Raw genomic sequence first — 16,626 nt, 5'->3', positions numbered from 1 at the left:
TATTTTTCATTATGTGATAATAAAAAATGAAAATAATCATTTTTACGAATTACAGAATAGTCATTAAAAGGAGTTGGAATCTAAGGAATGTGAAGCAAGATATTTCCAGAAAATAAAAAAGTATGTAGTACATAGAATGATAGACTTTTAGAACTAGAAGGAAACTTCGAGAAGAAACTTTTTTATTCATTTCATGAATATGCAGATGTGCAAACTGATGCCTGGATAACTAGGTGATTTGTCCAAAATCACAGACCTAGAAATAGAACTAGACCCAGGTCCCCTAACTCCAAGTCCATTAAACATGATATGGTGCCTTAACTTCTCCCAATTATTTTGGTTTGATAATCTACATGAACATACTGCATACATGAGCTTCATGTTAAATTCTTTTTCATATAAGAATAAATTATAACTATTTGAAAAGTATTTTTATTGCTGGCAAGATGTGAAAAGACATACAGATATCAACATATACATGCCCAATATTTCTCTCTCCATCATTTCTCCATTCACTCTTTGGTCACTTACTATAGGTTCAATGTTGTGCTTGATGTGGAAGAAAACAAGTGGAAGACACAGTCCCAACTTTCAAGGAGTTTTGGGCACAATTATCCAGGTTGGTTACTGAACAAATGCAGCGGATTACCCAACCAATATATGTTGAACCTCTGCCCTGTGCCAGACACTTTGCTAGATTCTAGAAATGCAGTGGGGGGTTAGAGCAAGGCTAGGCTACCATAACAAAAAGAACCAAAATAATTCAGTGGTTTGAAGAAGACTGAAGTGAATTTCTTTCTCATATGACAATTTGAGGTAAGGTACAGGTCGGTGGGTAGTTCGATTCCACTTGGTCATTTGGAGATTCAGGTTTCTTCCCTCCTCTCTACCCTTCTCTGAGGCTTTGCCTTGCATCCTCCATACAGTGGACACTGGGTCACAATTGATTCCAGCTGGCAAGAACGGAAAGGGAAAATAAAATGCCCACATTCTATTTGTAGAAACTTAATCATGTGGCCACACACAACTACAAGGGAAGCTGGGCGGCATAGGTAGCTGGGAGTCATGTGCCTGGCTATAATTCTATCACTGTGGACAAGAGGAGGAACTGTCTTGGCCTCAGTGAGTCAAACCTTCCCAGTTTCCCTACCTTTGTATGCTCACAGTCTAGATGGGAGACAGAAAATAATCATATCCTTATGAACTATGATAAACATCATGAAGGAAACATATATGGGGCCTGAGAGCACAGAATAGGGAGACTAACCTGGTCAAGTCCAGAGCATTCAGGAAGCAGGAATAGCCGATGGAGAGGCCAGACAGCAGATGGGGAGTGGGTTCAGACTCTGGAGCCAGTCAGAACATTCAGATTTCAGTCTTAGCTCTAGGGCTTTCTAGCTGTATAATCTTGAATGAGTTATTTTACCTCTTTTGCTTTATTTTCTTCATTTGTAAAATAAGATTGAATAATAATTATTTACTTAATAATATAAAAAATTATCATGCATTATTATATTATTATACCATAATTTTATTATTATTATATGCTATAGTTATCATAATCATCATTATTATTATATCATAAGTTCCTTTGGTATGAAGATGAATTGTAAGTGCTAAACCACAGACACGTACTAAATACAGCTGACGCTCTCCACTGGTTTGGGGGAACATGCATCAGGAGGTCAGGAATTTAGCAAGTAATAATCTAGGTGAGTTACCTAGTGGTGAGTACTTAGTATTTTCTGGCAAAAGCACAGGCATTTCTTATGCTAAGTAATCCAAGAGTTTCTATGTTTTTATATTTTAGTCTGTGAAAAAGCCCAACCTTGACTAAGTGTGCCCTATATGTTGAATGAGGAGAAATGTCTAACTAGTAAATCTCTGAGCTGTTGCCACCAGAGTAGTTACAAATAACGTTATTTGTAAATTAGACATTTGTTTGGGAAGTTTCAAGGGGTTGTAGGTAGGAACCTCTATCCATACACTCAGGTGAATATTCCTATTCCTTTGTGCCTATTCCCTTATGTTTTAGAAATTAACTAATTTCAGTTCTAAGTCCCCATTACACTGTGCAGTTAGGGTATTTAACCATGGTAATTTTGGGGTCTCCTCTCAAATCTGGCACTAGATAAGCTCTGGGGTCTTAAGTAGCACCCTGAAACGGGAAGCCCCTTTATTCACCAATCACAGTAGAAACCAATTCACTCTGTGATTTGTGTTTTTTCTCTTCAGATGGTTCCCCTAGGTCCTGGGATTGTGACATGCCTCTGGGGAGCTTAGTGTTTACTCTTGCCTCCTCTGCCACTGTTCCCTCTGGGATCCAGCCACCTCCTTCAAGCACTGCCAGGGAGGGATGGTGAGGAGAAGGATGTTGTCCACTGCTCACAGAAACCACAAACCTCTGCCCCTTTCTACTGTCTGAGAATTATTTTTTTTTTAGTCTGGGAGAATCTCACTCCTTATGGTTCCCTCAGGGCCATTCTTTCTCTCCTCAAACTCTCTAGACGGCAGCCTTAGAAAATTTCCTCAGTGGCATGGAATTTTGAAAAACAAAAGCTAGAAAAAATAATTGTTTACATCCTTTGTTCCCTGCCATAAAACTCCCTGAGAAAAGGAAGCAAGATCCCACTGCCTGCTTAACTGGGGGAGGGCAAAAGAGAAAACTCAGAAAGAAAGATGTGTAGAAAAATCAACTTGTTACCTTGACACCGGGGTTTCTGTCCCACTGAGGGAACATTTTCATCAGAAACTCTTCCAAACTTGCCTCACTCAGAGACTAACCTTTTTCTTTCTGCCGCGAGACATTGGGACAAAGTGCAGGACTCCAGCAGCAGCAAGCTGACAACCTGAAAAGAGGAGGAAACACTCAAATGCAGAGAGTGCATGTGTGTTTGTTTTACCTTGTGCTCATTTGTTTCCATTAAGAGTTGAATTGGTTATCTATGATTACAATTCTGGAGTTTTCACATTAAATCAAAATATCTGGCATTTCTTTTGGAGGAAAACAAAAACCGGACTCTCAAAATACTGCAACTGCATTGCCAAATAGCCACACTGAGACTGAGTTGTGGCACCTCCTTTAGATGGAACACATGCCCTCTGGTTTCCCACAGAACCTAATACCCCTAACTCCCTAAAATCCAGATGTGGTGCCAGATGCCAGGTATCATCATAATTGTGATGTCATTTTTTAACTGTAGAATTAAGAAGAAAATAACTATTTTATGGACTCCTGTTCCATGTAGAGAAATTAAAGATAGACAAGAGGGCATCTTCGCTTTAGGAAAAGTGGGAATGAAGATATTTGCTTGTGCAAATGAAAATTATTCCTATTTGTTTAATATGCACGTGAAGTGTGGCTGGGTCTAAGAATACAACTTATGAGTAGGTTGCCAAATAAAATATAAAATAAAATTTGAATCTCAGATAAATCATGGATTTTTTTTCTTAGTGTAAGTATGTCTTAAATACTGCATGAGACATACTTAAAAAAAATCATGCTTTTTCTAAAACTTCCATGTAACTGGGCATCCTGGTTTTGTTTATTTATTAAATCCAACAACCCTATTTATGAGGCCATTAGAAAACATATATGCCTCCTCATTCCCTTTATCTGTCTTGTTAACTTTCTGCTATGGTTGTGTAGGGAAAGGAGAAGAAAAGGACCTAGAGAATCAGGAGCTTTCAGAGAACATTTGGCAGAGTGCTGAAGAAAAACAACCTCTTTAAATGTAGACAGTATAGACACTATTTCAAATCTGGACATGGACATTGAACAAGTGCAGATGAAGAGAATAAAGCTTCTCTTTCCAATAGAGACCATGGTATTAGAGGGAATGAGTCTTTCATGTAAACATCAGAGACCATAAGAACATAAGGTCCCAGAACAGGATCAGCAGAAACTGGGAAATTAAAGGAAAAACACATCTGGACCAGACCAGGACAGAAACAGTTCCTCAGCCAAACCTAGCCAAGAGATTTTTAGCAAATTCTTGGTGAGGAACAATTAAAAAATTGACAGTCTCCATGGTCACATATGATTAAGTTTGTGTTAATTGTTATGTAAACTAGATGTCATCTCTACTTCAAAGAACATGTCCATTCACACTCAATTCAACCTGAGTTTAAAAATTACTTTATAGGGACTGTTTTAGATAGATTTCTGGGCTGGCTGTGTCTGAGTTCTACCTGAGTACTTTAGTCAAGACTTGGGTTTCTAGGTGATTAATATTTGAGAAATGGTTTCCCTGACATAAGGCTGATTAAGAAATAGATTCCTGGGGTGTCTGGGTGACTCAATCGGTTAAGCATCTGATTCTAGGTTTCAGCTTAGGTCATGATCTCAGGATTGTGGAATCAGGCCCCACGTTGGGCTCCACGCTCAGCACAGAGGCTGCTTGAGAGTCTCTCCCTCTTCCTCTACCTCTCTCTCAAATAAAATAAATTTTAAAAAAAGAAATTGATTCCTATCTTGAAGCATGGAATGAGAATTTGAAGATAAGAATGAGAGCACCCTTGCCATTCTGTTACCCATCATTGAGAGGGTAGAGAAGGACATGTGAATAAATTGTTGCATAGAGTGTGGTAAGTCTGTGATAGAGGTAGGTATGGATCCTATAGGGGAGGGAATTCTGTCCAGGTTTGAGACATTCTTGGAAGACTTTCTTTAACAGGTAATAACTGAGTGGAATCTTCAAGAATAAATTGAAATTAAGTGAGAAAAGTAGAAAAGTGCATTCCAAGCAGAGAGGTCATTTTGAGCAAACCCAGAGGCCAGGAGAGCCCTCATGTTGCATAGAAAGTAACTGATTAACTGGCAAGTGCCAGGGAGGGAGAAGTGAGAGATAAGACTGGAGAAACAGGTAAGAGCAGGTCACCAAAGCTTTGTGTGGCCATGCTCAGGAACTCAAGCTTTCTTTTGTAATTGCTACCAAACTCCTGAAGCCTTTTAAATAGGAGTGACAAGGTCTAATGTGAACTTTAAGTCAACTGTAAGGAAAGAGCAGACAGAGCAGCTGCAGGGAGACCACTTATAAGATTATTGCAATAGTCAAAATGAGGGTTGACCAGGGCTTAAACTACAGCAACAAGAAAGAAATGGAAGGAATGAATAGATTTAATACATCATATGGAGATAAAACGAATTGGATGTAGCAATTGATTGAATGGGAGAATATGAAGAGTCTTGGATAAGATCAAAAAACCAAGGATGACTTCCAGCTTGGATCACTGGGTGATGCCAACCAAAACAGGGAATACCAGAGAGGGAAGAAGATGAATTTGGCCTTGGACATGCCAAGTTTTTAGATGCCTGTGGAATATCCAGATGGAGATAATACAGGAAGTGGTGCTGTTTGTAAGACCTTCAAAGTCCCAGGCACTCTTATTTCTGGAAGCCCCATCCCACATCATAACAAGCATATTAAAATTTACCCACATCCCACATTAAATTTAACTTTTGCAATAAAAAATTTGAGAGGGTTTTTATAATTTTGATTTTTGAAATTATTTACATTTAATTTTTTATTATTATGATTTTTTCAATTGTTTATAAATTGAACATTTTAAATAATAAATTTACTCTTGTAATGAAATTAACAAAATGTTATGGTTTTTATTTTTTTATTATGTTCAACTAGCCGCTGTATAGTACATAATTAGTTTTTGATGTACTGTTTAATGATTCATTAGTTAAGTATAACACCCAGTGCTCATCACAGCATGGGCCAATAACACAGTAATTCAGCTTTTGCAGGGTTGTTTTAATATTTTTGGAGTTTATCATTCATTTATTTAAGTCTCACAGGTGTTAATAGGCCCTTGAAAACCTCACAGGCTCCAGCATGAAGCCCATCATGCCTAATATAATACTATCCAGTGAGCAGACAGTTGAACATATTAGTCTGATGCTCAAGAAAGAGACAGTTTTATGAGGCAAAAATATGCAAATTCTAAGAGTGAGTTTAATTGCCTCAAGAGAACATAGAAATTGAGAAAAGAACTGGATAAAAAAGAAAGGAAGAGCACCAATATCTAAGAGAAGGTAAGAGGAACAAGGATTTCACAGTGGAGATGGTGAAAATGATGAGAAAATTAGGAAGAGAATGAGAGCAGAGAACCAACGAGCAAAAAATATTAGAGACCTCACTTGATCATTGAAGTGGTGTCAAAGGAAGTGGAGTGATTCATCCAATAAAACAAGGACTGACAATGAATCATGGAACACTACATCAAAAACTAATGAAGTGCTGTATGGTGACTAACATAACATAATAAAAAAATAAATAATAAAAAAATAAAATAAAACAGGGACTGAAAGTGTCTAGAGACTGGGCTAGTGATCTTAGCTAGTGTGGGGAGGCCATCGTATCTTAGAGCACACATCTCCAGGAACAGAAAGTGATAAAAACTGAAGGTTGGGAGGGTTGAGAAATGAAAGACAGATGAGAATGTAGAAGTAGTGACTGTGGAAATTGAGATAAGATAGGACAAAGAAAGATAGGCCAATAGTTGGAGTGAGACATTGCCCAAGTGAGGTAGTTGGTGTTTGTTTGTTTAGATTAGGAAATTTTTGAGTGCTCTTCTGAGCCCAGAAGAAATCTCCAAGACAGGTGGAGATATTAAAGTTAATAGAGAAAGGATGAATTGGTGGAATGATGTCCTGGAAAAACAAGCAGAGTAGAGCAAGAGCCTAAGGCCAGTGTCTTCCTTGATGGGTGAAAGAATGTCTTATCTCCTGGGGTGACAGCATATAGACATGCTAATTGTTTTGACTTCCGCATATGTTCATTTGTACCATTATTTCTCTATTTCTGAATGTGTCCTGTCTCCCAAGAGGACTGGGACTGTGCAGGCCCAGAAAAGGACTGTCTCTTAATCCAGCCATTTGCTTCTTTTCTACTACATTTGGAGGTAGTTTCCTGGGCAGCATGGTTAAAGGACATTAGAGATCATGTACAAAATCCTTCCCTGGCTGCATGGTTAAAGGACATTAGAGATAATGTACAAAGGGACAGTACTTTCCTGGGCTTCATGGTTAAAGGACATTAGAGAACATGTACACAGTTCTCTCTCTTCTAGTTTTTTTAAAGAAGAAATTTCAAAGAATATATGTTTATTTTTTCTAAGAACATAATAGTGGAAAAGATTCTCCTGGTTCCAGGGGCAAGAGTCTTTCCAGTAATTCACATAATTAGAAGAGGAAGATGAGAGGAGAAAGCAGTAGAGGGTCTATAACCTAAGAGAAATTGAATTCCTCTTCCTAATCAATCATCTGTAAGTTTATCCAAACTCTGTTTGGCTCTATTTATTACATTTATTCATTCAACAAAAATGTGTGTGGGCTTGGCACTGAGGCTCTAGGTTCCTATGCAATGTGACAAATTCTGAATGAATATTATTCAATGTATATAGCACTGTTCTCTCTTTTTTGCCCTCAAATACTTCCTTCCAACTTTGAAGGATGACTCACTGCTCAACAGTTCTAGGATTTGATGAACAATTCTCTGCTGACCTTTTCTCAAGCTTTTCCTCCCTGCTACAGAACAGATACAAATACAGTTCACTTTGAAAACTCTGGGGTTGGCTCTGGAATGGGAGTATGTTTGGATTGGTAGTGTGGCGTGAGCTGCAGAAGATGAGAAATGAGCATACTGACGTGATCTCCTATTAGTCAGAAAAATTCTAAGAAACTGTTCCCAAAGAGAGGCGGTAAGAGGATTTTTTTCTCCTCTATTAGACTTATATAACTCGTAAAATAACAGGCTGCCATTTTAGAATAGTTGGTGTTGGCATGGTGTTGTGAAAATTACATGAAACTATTCTTTTTAGAAAATATTACTTCAGGTTTTAGGTTAAAGCTTGACGCCAAACACAGATGAGTAGTTGGTTTACACAATTATCGCCTTTTTCTTAGAAGTAAGGGCAAAACCTCAAAACATGCCACAGCAGAAAAGCTATTTCTGTCACTGACTAACAATTGAAGGACATCCATAAACCTTTGGAAATTAATATCCCCCAGGAAAATCTATTTGACAAAAGTCACAAGGAAGTTATTAACTAGAGTTAAGTCACTGACAAGAGATATTATTAATGATCTCATCAAAATTTCAAGTGCATTTAACTATCACATTGCAAGCCTTATTATTGACGACTCAGAGAATATTAAATTATTCTACAGTAGTTACTTGGCAAGAGATCAAATGAAAAAAGATGAAAAGCATAAGTTCTAGGTAATTCCATAATTCTTTAGGGTTCACACAATTAAAAAGTTAGAGTCATTAGCCTTTCTGTCTCCCTCTCCCCCAAATCTACTGCTTGCTAATACAGTGGGTTCCTTTTAATTGTTAATTGTTCCCTATTTCTCTTCCAAATGCTAACGCAGGCAGGATGAAAGTCAGAAAAATCCTCCAAGCTTTGGTTTTCCAAAAGCAGCTCAGGAAGCTTAGTTTATTTTCAGATTGAAAGAGACACTTTCAAGTACACTGGGTCTTTAATTGCCATCCCTCAAAGACATTTTCCACAAGGGAAACAAGTGTTCTCCTTCCCACTCAATTCTCTCTCTCTGAGATCTTGACCAAACTTTCAAGTTGACACCAAGTTAAACTCCATGTTTTGCCCTTGTTAATGTCCTCCATAAGTGCTAGAGCTTGACCAAGCACTGATGTTGGGTAGTAAGTCATATACAGAGAGATACAGATTTAAAAAACCCACCTTTTCAGAAATAGAGTATTTTATAAGGTCTTTCTAAATTGTAAGTTTATCTGGTTACCTAAGACAATTTTCTCCTCACTTCAGAGCCCTTAGTTCAGGAAACATTTAATGAGTTTCTATTACTCACGTAGCTCTGTGTGAGGAGCTAGAGAGACAAAGGTAAATGTGCTTCTGGATCAAGAAGATCCAGAAATAAAAGCAGATCATTTGATGCTATGCAATAAGGATGATACATACAAATGGTATGCCAGGAAGTCTGGGACATGGAGAAGAGTGGAGTACTAACCCAATGTGGAAGGAATGAAGGAGAGCTCAAAGAAAGCAACCTGGAAGGGGATGATGTCCATGCCGAACCTGGAAGAATGAGAAGGAATTAAGAAGGAAGGAAGCTTGCATTCATTAGTGTCTACAATGGCCAGGTACTTTACACATGGTTTTCCATGAAATTCATTCAACAACTGTAGGAAACAGTATTGTATTCTCCTATTTGTAGATGAGGGAAACTGAAGTTCAAAGAGAGTACATAACTTGCAAATGGCAGACTTGGGATTCCAAGCTTACCCTCATAACCCCTGTAGTCTGCCTTTCTGATGTCACCCTCTGTTCTTGCTCCCCAGGTCCACCATTCTGATCTCTGCAGAATTTTCAGACAATCCCTCTATAAACACAGACTTGGCAATCCACTTACTATACTTTGTTTCAGCCAGTGTTCTGTGAGCCACTGTGGATGGCCGCAGAACATCAAGTGTTCTCTGAGACAAAAGCCCCCTGTAGGCTCAGGGACCTCTCTCTTCCATAATGTATGGCATTCAACCTATGGACCACATCTTTTGGCATTTTATTAAACCACGCCTTCCTTGCTAATTGGTCCATTCATTTGTAAAAATATAAATGATACTTTTTCCCCCTGTGCAGCTGGCCAGAGGATTCTTTCAGAAGAAGGACCAACCTTAATAGGAAAATATCTTGAGGGGTAATCTTGGGGTAAGAGCATCTCTGTGGGGCACGCATGTCAGTTGCTGCCAGAACTTCAAAGAAAAGAGCTTCACAAATTCAGCTAAGACAAAGAAAAATTAGTTATTCCTGAGACTGTGGAGGGGAAGCAGGGGGAAAGGTGAGGAGGAGTGTAGGTGAAAGGGGCAAGAGAAACAAAGGGTGTGATGTAACTTCTCTGTGACCCTCAACTTCCCAGCTAAATCTCTTATCACACTAAATGCTCATTGAGATTACGGGACTTTTTGTGAAAGCAAGTAAAGGAGCAGCTTCTGTATGCAGAAGCCCAAGCATAAGGGGTCCCAAAAGATGAGCTATAGTTCCCAAAGAGACAGCCAAGTAGAGGTGAAATGTGTTTGATTTCTAGAGGCATGTATTTTGATCCTTCATGGTATTTTCTTGCTGTTGTCGTTTTTAATCAGAATAAATTTGACAACATTGTAAAATTCAGCAAGTTTCACTATTAAAAATTCAGACTTTCAGCTTTTCTTGAAAAACAGTGAATGGTGTGGCAACTCTGGCCCCACAGTCCCACAGGAAATAACTGATGGAAGTTCATTTTCCCTGTTAGATGAGGCACACACTCTCCAGTTAGCCACAATCCTCACTATTCCATACTACCCTGTGTAGCTGAGTGGACCTAACCAATTTTCCTCATTTACATTATCTATCTGACCCCAGTAGGCTTTTGAGTTTGCAATCCAAGCTGTAAGGCTGAGAAATTACCACAGATCACTTGGTGGTGGGAATTGTGGTGGCTGGCAATTTCTTCTTGAAGAGAAGTGTTATACTGTTAAGCTTTGTTTCTGCAACTAGGGAAGGAGGCAAGAACTACCAACTATTAATTATTAAGTAGGTAATTTAAATATATTGACTATTCTAATCCTCTCAAAAACCCTGGTAGGTAAATACAATTATCTATATTTTACAAATAAAGAAACTAAGACACAAAAACATTAAGTACCTTGGCCAAATTCAGCCTTCTATAGATGAGAACTGGGATGTGAATCTGGAAACCCAAGAACTCCAAGGAGTCCACTCTTCCCTCTGTCTTTGCCCACAAATGAAGCCACAAATGACAATCAATTCACAATAGATATCCTTACTCCTTTCTCTTCTCAATTAATTAGGATCTAAACATCAGATTTTTGAGTGCCATATTTGGAAATCAAAGGAAAGAATGTGTGTTCTTACATAAGACTAGCTTCAAGGACCCTCCCCATGAAAAACAGGCTCACTGACCTGGCTCCAGTCTTATCCTGTCAATGTTTAAAGGTCTCCTCAGTTGACACTGATGTGTCTTCTTCGTTTTTGACAGCGTAGTAGTTTGTCTACAGCAAGCATTCCAAAAGTATTGCCTGAATTGCCCTGGTGAATAGAGGAAAAAGGGAAGAATGACAAGAGGAGAAGAGAGGAGTAGAGAAAGAGGGAGGGGAGCAGAGGGGAGGGGAGAGGAGGACAAAGGCAGGAGGAAGAAGTAGGGAAGGAGAACAGAAGGAAAAGAAGGAGAAAGGGAGTACAATACAGTGTTCAGAGCCCACAACCTGAATTCCAATATCCGTATGTTCAAATCCCACACTGCCATTATCTTGAGAACATGGACAAGACAGCAAATACCCTAAGCCTTAGTGTCATCATAATATAATGGGCACAACCATACCTTCCTTACTGGAGTCTTTGAAAATGACATGCAGTGATAATTGTAATGCTCTTTAGCCCAGTTCCTGGTACATGACATTCATTTAATGATAACTTCTAACATTATCCTTCTTTTATGCCTGTTGTTACTGTTAGGGGTGAGATTGTAGGGATGGGCAATGTGAGGACCACCAGAGCCTCAGATGCCTCTCAGAGGTCATGAACAGCTCTCTGAAGAGGTTCAAAATGCGTTCTGGAAAAAAAATAAAGTCTGCAACCAAAAAACCCAGACCATTTCTAGAACCCAATCCAAACCAAACCTTCTTGAAGGTCATAACGTGTTCTGAGGTTTCATTCCACTATTTTTCACTTATACAGTCCTCAGTTCTGCCAGGGCTGAGCTAGGATTTGAGCTCAACATAGCCAAATACCACAAGGGGGAAAAAAGCCCAAGCCCTTTGCCCTGAATGTATTTCCAGGCCAACAGAGCACTGAAAGCCCTGCAAAGCTCTAGGCAGCCAGCGACCCCAGCATCCACCTCAATCAGAGTAGTTTCAGAGCATCATTCTGATGGCCTTGGGGTGCTGATGGCAGTCACTGGCTTCCTCTGTTACCTCCATGGCCACAGATGCAGAAATGGCTCACAGCAGTTCTTGTGCTCCAGCAACCTAACCACAGGCTTGGTGAGAAGGGAAGGGCTGCCAGAAGTGGGATAAATTGACTGATTTTTCCAGAAAGTATCTTCCCTCTAGCAGGGCCAATGTAGAATGTAGTCACAGAGCTGATCCATGCCCACTTCTCTATGGAAAAGAATTCCCCAGTACTTGGTATACTGCACGTTCGATAATTAGCTTCTTGCAAAAGTAACTGTATGGATGGTCCAATGTGATGGGTTCATTGAAGAAACTAAGTAAGACAACTGCTTATAGAAAGGGGGAAGGGGACGGACAGGAGAATGAAGGAGGGAGGGAGGCAGGAGGGGGAGAGAAGAGAGACTGACAGAGAGATCAGAACACTGACATCTGCTTAGGTGAATTGGAATACAGTATGCTGTCTTATAACACCTTATTCTTTCCAATGACCTCATGGATTTTGCTGGAACTGTGCAGAGTAGTTGTAGGAAGAATGAGTTCTAGAAAACAGACTTTTTGCTCTTAAGATGAAAGGAAGGATAGATGAATTGAGAGACAGGAATCTCTTGTTAAGATGGGTAATAGCCATCAATTAAGCCAATGTTAAAATCACTGATAAAATTGTGTGAGAGAAAGAGAGTTAAAGAGAGACAGAGAACAGAAAGAGACAGAGAGATTGAGAGAGAATGATAGGGTATTTCTGAGAACCTAAGACTTTTCTTATATAGTCAGCACTATAATTTGGTGGCTTAAGTGCCTAGAGATAAACAAATCTCAATTTGAATCCCAACTACCACTTACTGGCTGTAGTGACTTTGAGAAAGCAATTTGACCTCACCTTTCTCATCTGAAAAATGGACATAAACTAAACCTATTGATAAGGATTAAATGTGATCCCATGTAAACTACATGGTGCTGGAGACTTCATAATCATTCAATAAATAACTATAATAATAAAAGTGTCATTAACAATATTGGAACTTCCTGAGACCCCTTCTTGCTTCTAGCATCATGTTTTTACACAGTAATTGTTAATTAACATTCACTGACTCAATGAGAGGAAGGACTTACCTGCAAACTGAGCCACAAAAAGCAAAATGAAATCACTCGATAAATATTTATAGAGGACCAACATTGTATGGGCAGTTTCAAAGGGATCTGACCCCAGGTACTGTCTATTATTACTACCGTAATTATGCATAAAGACCTAGCACAGTGCTTAGCACATACTGAACTCTCCATGAAGGCAATTTTCCTCCCATCATCCTGTACCAAAGTGCTATTTCAACCTCCAACATCTTTTTTATTCCAGGTTCCTAGCCCTTTTCTCTTCCTTAAGCAAATGACTTGTTAATACTTCTTAGAGATTATTATGAAAATTTTCAATCTCCTACCCCACCCCCACAAGTACAAATATACCCATTTCTCTAAACATTCTTATCTTCTTCCTTCCTCTTTTGAAAGGAGAAATGTCCTGCCATCTGTCCTTTGTTTACCCCTGCCTTTGGTCTACTCTAGCATTTTTATCCACCCATCATGCCCTCTTCCTCAAACATCTTAAGGCTCTTTCTCTTTCCTCTGATTCTCACAACCCAGAAAATTAACCCATTCTTTAAAAATACAAGCAAATGGGCCAACAACATGCCTTCTCTCTGCCCTCCATTTTTCTATGTAGTTCTTGCTCTATCTTTCTCTCTCCTTTCCCAAGCAAGTTCTTGGAAATCTAGGCCACCCCTTGCTGATTTCACTTCCTCCTCTCTTCCCCCACAGCAGTCTGGCTTCCAGCCACCTCTCCACTCACCCTGATCTTGTCAAGGTCACGCTGACCTCTGTTTTTACAGATCCAATGGTAGCTCCACATGTCTCACCTTACTTGACCTTCCTAATGCATTTGGCACTAGGAAGCACTCCCTCTTCCATTGAATTTTTCCTAACTTCCAACTGTCTCCTCTGCTCAGTTGTCCTATGAGCACTTCAAAATCAGTGTCAAAATTGAACACTCTTTCCCTCCAAACCAAACTATCCTCATCTATTTCATATTCTTGATAATGTCACTGGGATTCGTCAGCTCACCTAAACCAGAAACTCGGAAGTCATCCTCAGTTTTTTTTCTTTATTTTCCATGTATTCAGTTGTCCCCTGAATCCTATTATCTGTATTCCCTTAGCTTTGGGACTCAACTGTATCACTTCTTTCTACTATTGCTGCCTTTCCTCACGATATTACAACACTCATCTGAATTATTTCAATAGTCTCCAAAGTGACTGGAGATAGATCTCCAGGCACTCCTAACACTAAACAATCTGCCATAGAGTAGATAGCAATATAATATAGTGATTAAGGGAACAGACTACCTCTCTTCAAATTTAAGCTTGGCCCTTTAGCAACTGTAAGATACTGAGCAAGTGATTTGTCTTTTCTATGATTCAGTTTCCTCAACTGTAAAATGGGGATGATAGTAATAGTAACCTTTAAGGGTTCTTGTAATATCAAATGATACTAAAGTACTTAGAACAGTGTCTGGAAAACAATAAATATTCATTAGGTATTATGATTATTGTTACTATTACTTACTGCTGCCAGAGTAAACTTTTTTAAATTTTATTTTATTTTATTATGTTATGTTAGTAAACTTTTAAAAAGCTAAAATCAATTAAAGCACTCCCTCACTTTAAAATACATTGATTCTACAACATGGCAGACAAGATCCTCCATGTTATATTCCCTACCTGTCCTTCATTTTCACCTCTTATGTCTTATGCTCCAATCTTACAGTGCAAACCATGCTCTTTAATTCCTGAAACTCTGTACATGATTCCCCTGTACCTGGAATGCTCTAACCCTTCTTATACACCACAAAAACTCTTATTCATCCCTCAAATACCCTATATTATCTGTGAAATCTTGTTATTTTCTACCACCTCTAAATAAAAAAAAATCACTGATATCTATATAATACTTCTATATCTTATGTATATGTAAATGTATATGTATGTGTAAATAGATATACATTATGCTGTATTGCATCTGTGTATTTGCATGTATGTCTCTCCTTCTAGAATATAAGTTTTTTTTTATTTTATTTATTTATTTGACAGAGAGAGAGACAGCAAGAGAGGGAACACAAGCAGGGGGAGTGGGAGAGGGAGAAGCAGGCTTCCTGCTGAGCAGGGAGCCCGACATGGGGCTCGATCCCAGGACCCTGGGATAATGACCTGAGCTGAAGGCAGATGCTTAATCATCTGAGCCACCCAGGTGCCCCTAGAATATAAGTTCTTAAGAAGAGCAACTATCTTACTTACCTCAGGGTAGACAGACCTAGCCTACAGTAAGCCCTTACAACATTAACATTTTACATTCCTGTGTGCCTCATAATTTACAAAATGATATTTGTAGCAGATAGTCTCCAAAGATTGCCATTACCGTTTCCTTTCCTTGTTGTATATGCATGCTGCTCCATCCATCAGAGTTGGGAACTGTTTCCTCTCTTCTTGAATTTAGGCTGGCTTTGTCTCTGCTTTGACCAAAAAAATGTGATGGAAGTAACGTTTTTGAACTTTCAAGCCTAGGCCTTAGGAAAATTGGCAGCTTCTGCTTTCCCCCTTTAAAAACCAGCCACCATATCAGAAGTCCAACCTCTATGAGACCACCATAATGCAAGGAGGTAAGGATTATGAACAACCAGAGGAGCTGTCTCCTCCCCATCTTCATCATGACCATTGAGGGGAAAAGCCCAACCATATTTCAGATCCAATCTGCTCCATCCTTTAGGCAGATTGACTAACCCTCTTGATTTACCTGGGACTTTTACGATTTTAGCACTGAAAACCCCATATCCCAGGAATCCAATCAGTCCCAGGCAAACCAGGACATTTGGTCTTCCCCTACCTTCTGGATTCCTACCACTGTTAATATGCTCTCCTGGATCTCTGAGGTGAGCCATTCAACTATTGGCCCTGAGGTCTCTGGGTTGGAAAAGGACATTTATTACCTTCAAGATCAATTTCCTCATAGGCTAAAGAATAACTCCCTATTCTATTTCCCATCTCTCATGCCCAGCCACATAGTCTGGTAGAGCTTGCCAGAGATTATACAATGAACCCAACTAAGACAATGAAGACTATTCCAAAGTTACATAACAGAAACTTCCCTTAATTGTTCAATTCCCAGTGAAATGAAAGCCCAAAAGTTAACCCCCAAAGTCCCCTTTAAAAGCTCAAAGTACAAAAAGCTAAATACAAAAAATAAAAAATCCTCTCTTCTCCAATTTCATCTCTGTTCAGTCTCAGCCAGATGATATTTGGGTTCCTTCAGCATTTCCTGCATTATTCTCCCCAAGAATCGACAAAAGCTCCTCTACCTCTACCACCCCCAAATAAAGCTTCCATGAGCAAATCTGAACACTACCATTCTGATTGCATAGCACAGTGGGCTCCTCAGCATCCATTACATAGATAATTTAGACCTACAATGCTGTTGTTAGCCACAATCCACCACAGAGACATGGTGTTATCTAGGAGCCCGGGGTTGAGAGAAAAAAATAAATGCACCAAGGCAGGAAACTGAAAAGTAGTTTTTTTTTTTTTTTAATTTTATTTTATTATGTTATGTTAATCACCATACATCACAACATTAGTTTTTGATGTAA

General features: G+C 39.1%; 1 long non-coding RNA gene across 1 annotated transcript; it reads right to left on the bottom strand.

The window, feature by feature from the left end:
- Nucleotides 1-564: 564 nt before the first annotated feature.
- LOC144382162 (uncharacterized) lies at nucleotides 565-3,040 on the bottom strand. Its single transcript, XR_013448599.1, has 3 exons — nucleotides 2,705-3,040; nucleotides 1,268-1,443; nucleotides 565-953 (listed from the first exon to the last, which is right to left on the bottom strand). It is a non-coding gene; the product is annotated as an uncharacterized LOC144382162 (long non-coding RNA).
- Nucleotides 3,041-16,626: the final 13,586 nt, after the last annotated feature.

Source organism: Halichoerus grypus, chromosome 6 (assembly GCF_964656455.1).
Source record: "Halichoerus grypus chromosome 6, mHalGry1.hap1.1, whole genome shotgun sequence".
In the NCBI taxonomy this organism is placed as follows: Eukaryota; Metazoa; Chordata; class Mammalia; order Carnivora; family Phocidae; genus Halichoerus; species Halichoerus grypus.
This window is presented reverse-complemented; position numbering and strand designations above follow the sequence as displayed.